The 8,188-nt window shown below is 37.2% G+C and overlaps 1 pseudogene; it reads right to left on the bottom strand.

Annotated features, from left to right (window-relative positions):
- Window positions 1-547: 547 nt before the first annotated feature.
- On the bottom strand, window positions 548-4,717 carry LOC17879928 (annotated as a pseudogene).
- Window positions 4,718-8,188: the final 3,471 nt, after the last annotated feature.

Genomic DNA, 8,188 nt, shown 5'->3' with positions numbered 1-8,188 from the left:
TCCGTATGTAAGGGTGAAAGACTCTTTCGTAGATTAGCCGCACCCATTGTTGATGAGCCTCTCGGTGCGGTGCAATACCTTCCTAATCCTGCAAAATTATTATCTGCTTTCCAAGAACCAACAATAAAGCACGAATGTCCTGTAGCCCTTGCGATAATACCGTCCACCGACAGGACTGGTTGTCTTGGGATTCCTTGATTATCCGCAATCAAAACCTCTGTCTGAGCACATGTCCATGAGTATGCTTCATTTTTGTATATTATTAGATCAAAATCATTATTCTCAATTTTAAATATAAAAAAGGGGAAGACAGTATATAGTATACCTCCAAGGTTGTGATGTCTTGAGCGTCCTGAGGCGACTTGGTGGTTTGTTCTATAATTTGAAACAACAAACGAGAGAGAGCAGCGACTTGTTAATTCTCCAAATAAGATTAAAAGATGACAACTGTTACGAATCTGCTAATACCTCGATTCACTATGTAATATAATCCTCCTAACTTCAAAGGATGTTAACCAAAGAAAACAAGAACATGAAATGTAAGAGCTTACCATTCACCGCGAATATTTGTTACAATTCTGATGAAGTTCTGGCTAGTCAAAAACAAATTCGTTGTAGATGAACTCACTCAGGTTTGTGATCAAAGCAATTTGCTGGATACAAATGAACCAGCACCTGCCAATCAAGAATTTTTAACCATGAGAGAATAATGTTTAAATGGAAACAACAATATAAACTAAATTAGTTGGTTAGTTGCATTGACTATCAAGTAATGGCCAGTGCATTCTAAGTTTCCACTTGCGTGAAATAACCTGCAAGCATGGCCTTCCTTATGTTGATGACATTATCCGGACTGAACTAGTTGTGTCTAACATTGTCTGCAGATTTCATCGCGCTCTGTTGTTTGATGAAGTTTTCATAGCACCAATTGGGATCTTCATCTGTTAGACAACAGCTAGTTCAACAGTGTGAGGTGATCTCCATCAATGTGTCCAAACTTAGCTTCAGCTTCATCTGCTGCTTTCTGAGCCTCTCTAGTGTCTAAGCCGAATAAAACAATTCGGTACTAGATAAAGAATTGGTATATACAACAGAAGAGCTCTATGGAAGAGGTCAGCAGATGCATAGAGGCGATGAGACTGATACCATTAGCTATGAGAGAGAATAACTGAGAAACTGCAACGAACACCGATACTTATCGATATGCAGAATCCAAACCAGAGACTGCTGATGGTAACCTAACACTAATACTTAATTCTAAATGATAATCAATAATCATACATATGAAAGAAAAAATATGAGTTTTAATAACGCACATTAGACTAGTTGCATAATGGAAATTGGTAGCAAGTTTAAGACTACCCTTAACTACATACCTAACCAAAGCTACCAATAACTAAAAAATAAATAAGTAAAGGCGCACCTGAGACCATGGCTGAAACCGAGAGAACCTGAGACAATCTCGCTTGAGCAGTTGAATTTAAGATTGACTATGAGCATCTTCGACATCTTTGGGTCCAAGGGAAACTCACTCATTATTTCACGTGTCTTTGCCAAGTTACCTTCATCATCAAGTAATTCAAAACTTCTAAGGCTCGCATCAGCGTTTCAGGAGCAGGGTCATCAAGGTCAGAACACTCAGAACTGAGTTTGCAAGGTTTGATTTCACCAAGTGGCTCACACGTGTGGATCTGAACAACAGTCCTAATAGGAGCCTCAAGATAGTCCCCTCTCAGGCTCCTGAGTGTAAAAGATCTCAACTAGATGAAGCCTTTCATCAGAGAACCACCGCTAAAATATATTCCTGAAACTTTTCAGATTTAAGGAGTTGTTACACACTCATCACAACTAACTTAAGATCAGGTCTATTTTTCAAACACTTGTTTCAGAAGACCTAAGAGAACATCTGTAGCTCATTACATAAACTAATAAACAAGAGAAGTTAAAGAGAGACAATGCTTACATAAACAAGGTTCTGCAACTCCAACAACTTCCTACGCTTACCCGTTTCAGTATCCAAAACAAGTCTATTACACAGGACACTAAACATCATGATCTCTAATTAAATCATTCCTAATAATTAATAATAAAGTCTAGAATATCAAATTCAAAATCAAGAAAACAGAGGACCATTACGAATACCTCTCACTCGATCAGGTCTATTTTTCATACACTTGTTTCAGAAGACCTAAGATCACATATGTGGCTAGTTACATAAACTAATAAAGAAGGGAAACTAAAGAGAGACAAATCTTACTTACTTAACCACGGTTCTGTAAGTCTACGAGGTTGTCCTGTGTGAATCCAACCAAACCACTTCATACGCTAAGTCTATTACAATTAGATATCAACTTCAAATCAAGAAAACAGAGGATTATTACGAATACCTTCACTTCACTTTTGGATTCCGTCGTAGTCAGTCTCCGGTGAAAGCGTCTATGTGAGTAGATTCAGTATTTAGAGTGACGAAGAAGAAGAAGAAGAAGAAGAGAGGATCGATTCTGATCTATCATTCAATTTCCAATCTTACCGTTACGCATCATCATCGTCTCCTCTCCGGTTGCTTTTATTCCAATATCATCATCGGAGTTCACAGAGACTCTGTATATATTATTGGTTTTAGGGTTTAGAAAAGGAAGAAGAAGAAGTTTTGATTTCTCTCTCAAGGAAGAATGAATGTTGGGAGAGAGAGAATATAAACAAATTCATTATGAAGTTAAAAAGAATAAGAAAATTAAAATTAATCTCATAACGGTCAGATTTTGTTGTGTTTTTTCTTTTCTTTTGTTTGTCTTTATTCCATTAATCGCAACGGTTGCCAACACTAATGATAAAAACAATTTATTTACAAAAATTACAATAATTTTTCAAGAAAAATATTTTTGATGATTTGGTAAAATTTTCTCAACTTCTAAGATAATTCCTAAGCAGTACAGTTCTAGACTTTCAAATTTAAATATTCCAAACTTGCAATTCATATATCATATCCCAAACTAACCTATTCCCAAATGTTAAATATAGTTAAAAGGAGTATTTTGAACAGACCAAATGTTAGATTTCATTTTTACACAAAATAAAGAATTAGAAAGAAACACGAAACCATGCATGCTGATCCATTGAAATTGCTCTGTTTTGCTTTCTTTATTTAATCAATTTTATTGTATTTTAAAATTATGATTAGAAAAAAAATTATGATTAGACCAGAATCAAACCGTCAAGTATGTATGTAAACAACTGTCCACCCGGTATCAAAACCAACCCGAATTCGAAATACTTCATCTTGTTTGAAATAATAAAAATTTTCTCACCAAAATAAACATCATGTTATTAGGTTTCATGAGTTTTTTTTATTATTTGCTCTCTTCTCCTCGGTTTATTTCAGTCTATTATTTCTATGGGTTATGTAGTGTATGAATTCCTATACTCTTATATCATTTTTAACGTTAACAATCATCAATACCAAATCAAGTTACCAATATATCTTCATCTAAAGAAAAAACAATAACTAAGAAATAAATAAGAATCAATAAGGAAACATCTCCTCACCTTTGCTCATGATTGTTAGGAAGAAATCCAATATAGCCAATGCGGAGAACGAACGGGGTATATATAGTGTATGTCATAGAGAACTTAAAATGGGTTAAGTTCTCTAACAAAGCTCAAAATATTACCATGGCTACTACCATGCTCCAAGTTGTTGTGAATCCAAAGCTTTCCTTCATTGAACTTAGCAGATACTAAACATTTATTTTTCCTGCTTTACATGTATATAATACTAGCCTCAAATGGGTTTTGAAACTCCACAAATCCGTCTCAGATGAATATATATGCAACTTTGTATCATTTAAGTTGCTTTTATCCATGTAAACAACTTTGTAGCCTAAAATTACCATGTTTTCGATAGGTATTACCAGGCCAAAGTGTCTATATAAATCATATTCTCTAGGAGAAGGATAAAAATGAGGATAAGGATTAGGAAGGATCTCAAGACATTATCGTGAAATAGGGGGCGACCGCCATCTGTCCAGTGGGCCCCATGTTCACCACCAGCCCATGAGCCCACCTCTTTTAGTGGGCCTCACGTCCTCTCACTAGGCCCATGAGCCCATTAATATCCGACGGCCGGTTAGCTACATTGAGGAGGCTTAAAGTCTTGTTTACCGACCCTACAAATCACCACATGATATTTTCCTGTGTTCTGGCCTCACTCACATAGTTCCGACAACCACTTCCCGGAAAGTCACCGATCCTTTGACTACTCGAACTTATCGACTATGAAACAAGAGATGTACGATCGTAGAGATCGTGGAAATTCCCAAATACTGTATCCAAAGTAAGATATGACTTTTTTTTTTGGAGAGTCCCTGCACATGAGTGACCATGAGGAATGAGAGTTTTTATGATGAGACACGAAAAGCTCGTAAAAAAAATGCGATCTCAAAATTGATTTCCATTGCTTGCAAACCGATGCGCAAGTAGCGATACTCTTTAGTGTTAATCTCACTAATATGATTACCCAAAAGATCCACCTTCAATTTCTTCTCCACTTACTCGAATTTGTTTTTTTATTGGACTTACGTTTAATGTGATATGGAATTTTGGTTCTCCGGTATTAACAATAATATATAGTATACAAGATTGAAGTTTTCTAAAAAGTTGACCTTCTCTTCCTTTCACATTACTTTGCATCATTGAGTTCCTCCCCATCAAAACCCATTTCTCATTTGAAAAAATGAACACACATTTTTACTACTCTATTTGATTTATTAAGCTCTTTTTAAAAAATCTTATTGTCGCACTGGTAGTAAAAACGGGTTTTCCGTTGAATATAATTTACATTCAAACAATTTGATTTTAAATGTTCAACCATTAATATTAATTAATAATAAGTTTAGAGAAGTAATTAAAATATATTCCTTTCTTTTTAATATAAACTAAAACTATATTAATCTAAATTTAAACTAAAACTAAATTTATTTTGCCATCAATATAATTTTAAAATAAAACTTTAAGATTTTTAAGCATAAAATGCATATCATGAAAGTTTTTTCTATAAATATTTATATATGATTGGATACCAACATACATATATTAGTAAGAGAATCTATTTAATATTTATTTTAAATTAAAAACAAATAATCGTTAAATTTTTGTTCCGTATTGTTCAACATCAATTGTTGTAGAGGAATAAATTTATTTTGTTTTTCGCCTATTTGATGAGGAATGTAAAAGAATGATTAAAGTTAAGTCTGACTTTAATTCTCTATTCAAAGTAGAAACACAAACTTTTAACGCTTTTAAGTTAGGAAAAAAGATGGCTAGCTACACCAAGTATAGGAGAATGCATGGTCACACAAGCCAAGTATACTATTGTATACTCAGCTACACGAAGTAGATGTATTGCATGGCCACATGCATCTGAGTATACAATAGTATACTTGACATGTGTGACCATGCATTCTCCTATACTTCGTGTAGGTAGGAATCTTTTTTCCTTTAAGTTTTATGATGTGCAGAGAAAGAGAGAAGAAAAAATTGTATACCTTTGCGAAACTATTAGTGATAATAATCACCAAGTTTTCAACTGAAGCATAGAGTTCAGCAATCGCCGAAGGTAGTGTATTATCAAACCACTTGTGTGTTTTGGTTCCACAACCGCAGTCACTGTCTCTTTCTTTGGTGTGCCTATCTCGACACTGATTGTTTATATTCAATCAAAAACATTTAACTTGTTAAAGATCAGAAAAATGGTGAAATAAAATTTCCAAAATGCTGCTCAACTAAATATTAAAACCTACTTTTGATATTTTTTATATTAAATAAAAAATCATTTTATTAAATTTCCATTGGATAAAATTTTGGGTTTTGATGGTATGATTTGATTTATTATTCCTTTGATTTTATGAGTACCATCACTTCTTGCGTGTTTGTTTTGCTTGGTTCATTTCTATGTTATACAAGACAACATTTTTACATCTTACAAGACAACATTTCTAGAACATTTTTTAATACAGACGAATTATATGACGGGACGAGTTATAAGACATGACGTATTGTAAGATGGGACATAATTGAATCGATAATACTAAAAAACAAAATTATCATTTATCTCTGTAACATCCGTGTTTGGAATTGATTTTAATTGCGAAATTGATTGGGGTCGGGTTGGTTTAATCCTAAGTTGCGATTTTTAAGAGAAAAAGTTCGTCTTTGTTCTAATTCAGCCGCTTTTAGAAGTTGAGAAAAAGAATAGGGAAATGTGAGGGTTATTCCACTGAGTTTTGGAGAGTTCTAGTGGGATTTGGAGGCTTGTTCTTGCTTGATTAGACTAGAGGAGGCTAGATCTGTGGTTGTTGGTGTTAGAAGAGTCATTAAGTAGTTGAGATGAGTGCCTCATTAAGTATTTATTGAAATACTTATGCATCTCTTTTGTGATGCAGGTAAAGGAAAGGTGTGATCGTGGAATCATGGCGAGGAGAGAAGAATGATCTAGGGGCTTGTTGGTTGTTCTGAATAATGTTAGACAATTTTTAGGAATTTTTAGTTCTAGAACTTAGAAACATGATAGGTTGTTTATGTTATTTCTCTGGAATGCTTGCTGGATAGTTGGTTAATGCAATTGTTTTACTGGATTGTTGTTTTACTATTTTTCGCTGGTTTTATTGTTTTAACTGGTTTACTTTGGAACTACTAGTGAACCAATTTAAATTGGAATTTGATGAACTAAATTGGTTTAGTTGGTTTAAAGTGATTTAGTCGGTTTAGGTTGTTTAAATTACATGGTTTAATTGGGTTGCATGATTAAAAATGATGCTGGGTTAAATGTGTGGTCGTGATGTGTGAATTTCGTTGATGACAAATGATGATGTGAATTGCATGCTTGATTGATTTTTTTTGTGTTTAATCAATTGTGTGGGCATGGGGACCTAGATCATTCTCTCGAGCCTTCAATGAGACTCCACGGTAAGTTGTGTGTTGTGTGGATTAATGTACATGTGTGGAGCACATGTTCATTTAGGGGGTGTGGTGTTGCCTCGGGTAGCGACACGAGTGTGGGCCTGAGAGCTACGGTCGAGAATGTCAGCGATTCTCAGTCGTATCAGGAGGGATCCTTGTGAGTGCCTTTGGAACCGGCTTGCCCGGAGACGTTATTGATGTGGCTAGAAACCCGGTTGGGGTGTTCTAGTAGGTGGGGAGCTCGGTCAGAATGATCGTATAACAGATCTGCTGACGGAGCTGTTGGAAAAGTTACGCTGAGCGGTATCAGAACATGCTCTTGTTGGACCGCCATGGGTTGCGGAAGTGCAGATTGTTGGGCCAGGTGGGTCTGGTGTGCAGCCCGGTGTCGGGGTTGTACAGCCAGAAGGGATAGGTGCTGTTGGCAAGTAGCCGTACTATCTACGGATGATGGAACAGCTGCAGAGGTTCATGATGTGCATGTTCTTCAAGGGCTCCGATCCTGCTGCAGCGGATGAGTGGTGGGTGAGATTGGAGCGGTACTTCTAGTCTATAGGGTTCGCGGAGGCGTACCTGGTGGACCTAACGGCTCACTACTTGGCTGGTGATGCACACTTTTGGTGGAGGAGTGTGCTCGCCAAGAGGGAGCATGGATTGATGGTGCGGAGGGACTTATTGGCAGACTTTAATGCCAAATATTTTCCGTCAGAGGCATTGGATCGCATGGAGTCGCAGTTTCTGGCGTTGACTCCAGGTGAGCGGTCGGTGTGGGAGTACGACTCGGAGTTTAGCTGACACTTAGTGTACTCGGGTCATGCGGGAAATCCCGAGCAGATGCAGGTGCGTCGGTACATGAAGGGTCTCAACCACGATATGAGGGTGCGATGCATGGTGCGAACCTACGCGTCGTGTGTGGAGCTGGTTGAGGTGGTGACAGGTATTGAGGATGAGATGAGGAGTTAGATGGTGGTTCCTAGTCCGTCGGTGCAGCCGAAGAAGACCCAGCCGCAGTCGGTTCCGAGCAGGGGCGGAAAGCCTGCTCAAGGACAGAAGAGGAAGTGTGATGATGCTTCTTGAACAGGTCAGGGTGGTCGTGGATGTTTCGGGTGCGGGAGCATAGATCACAAGCTGGCGAGCTTTCCGAAGAAGAGCGAGCCGCATGTGGAGACTCGTGTCTGTTTCCACTACAAGGAGACGGGGCATATCAAGGCGAGGTGCCCTAAGGCACAAC

This window comes from Capsella rubella, unplaced genomic scaffold (assembly GCF_000375325.1).
Source record: "Capsella rubella cultivar Monte Gargano unplaced genomic scaffold, Caprub1_0 scaffold_7, whole genome shotgun sequence".
In the NCBI taxonomy this organism is placed as follows: domain Eukaryota; kingdom Viridiplantae; phylum Streptophyta; class Magnoliopsida; order Brassicales; family Brassicaceae; genus Capsella; species Capsella rubella.
The sequence above is the reverse complement of the archived record's forward strand: the minus strand, read 5'-3'. Positions and strand labels throughout refer to the sequence as shown.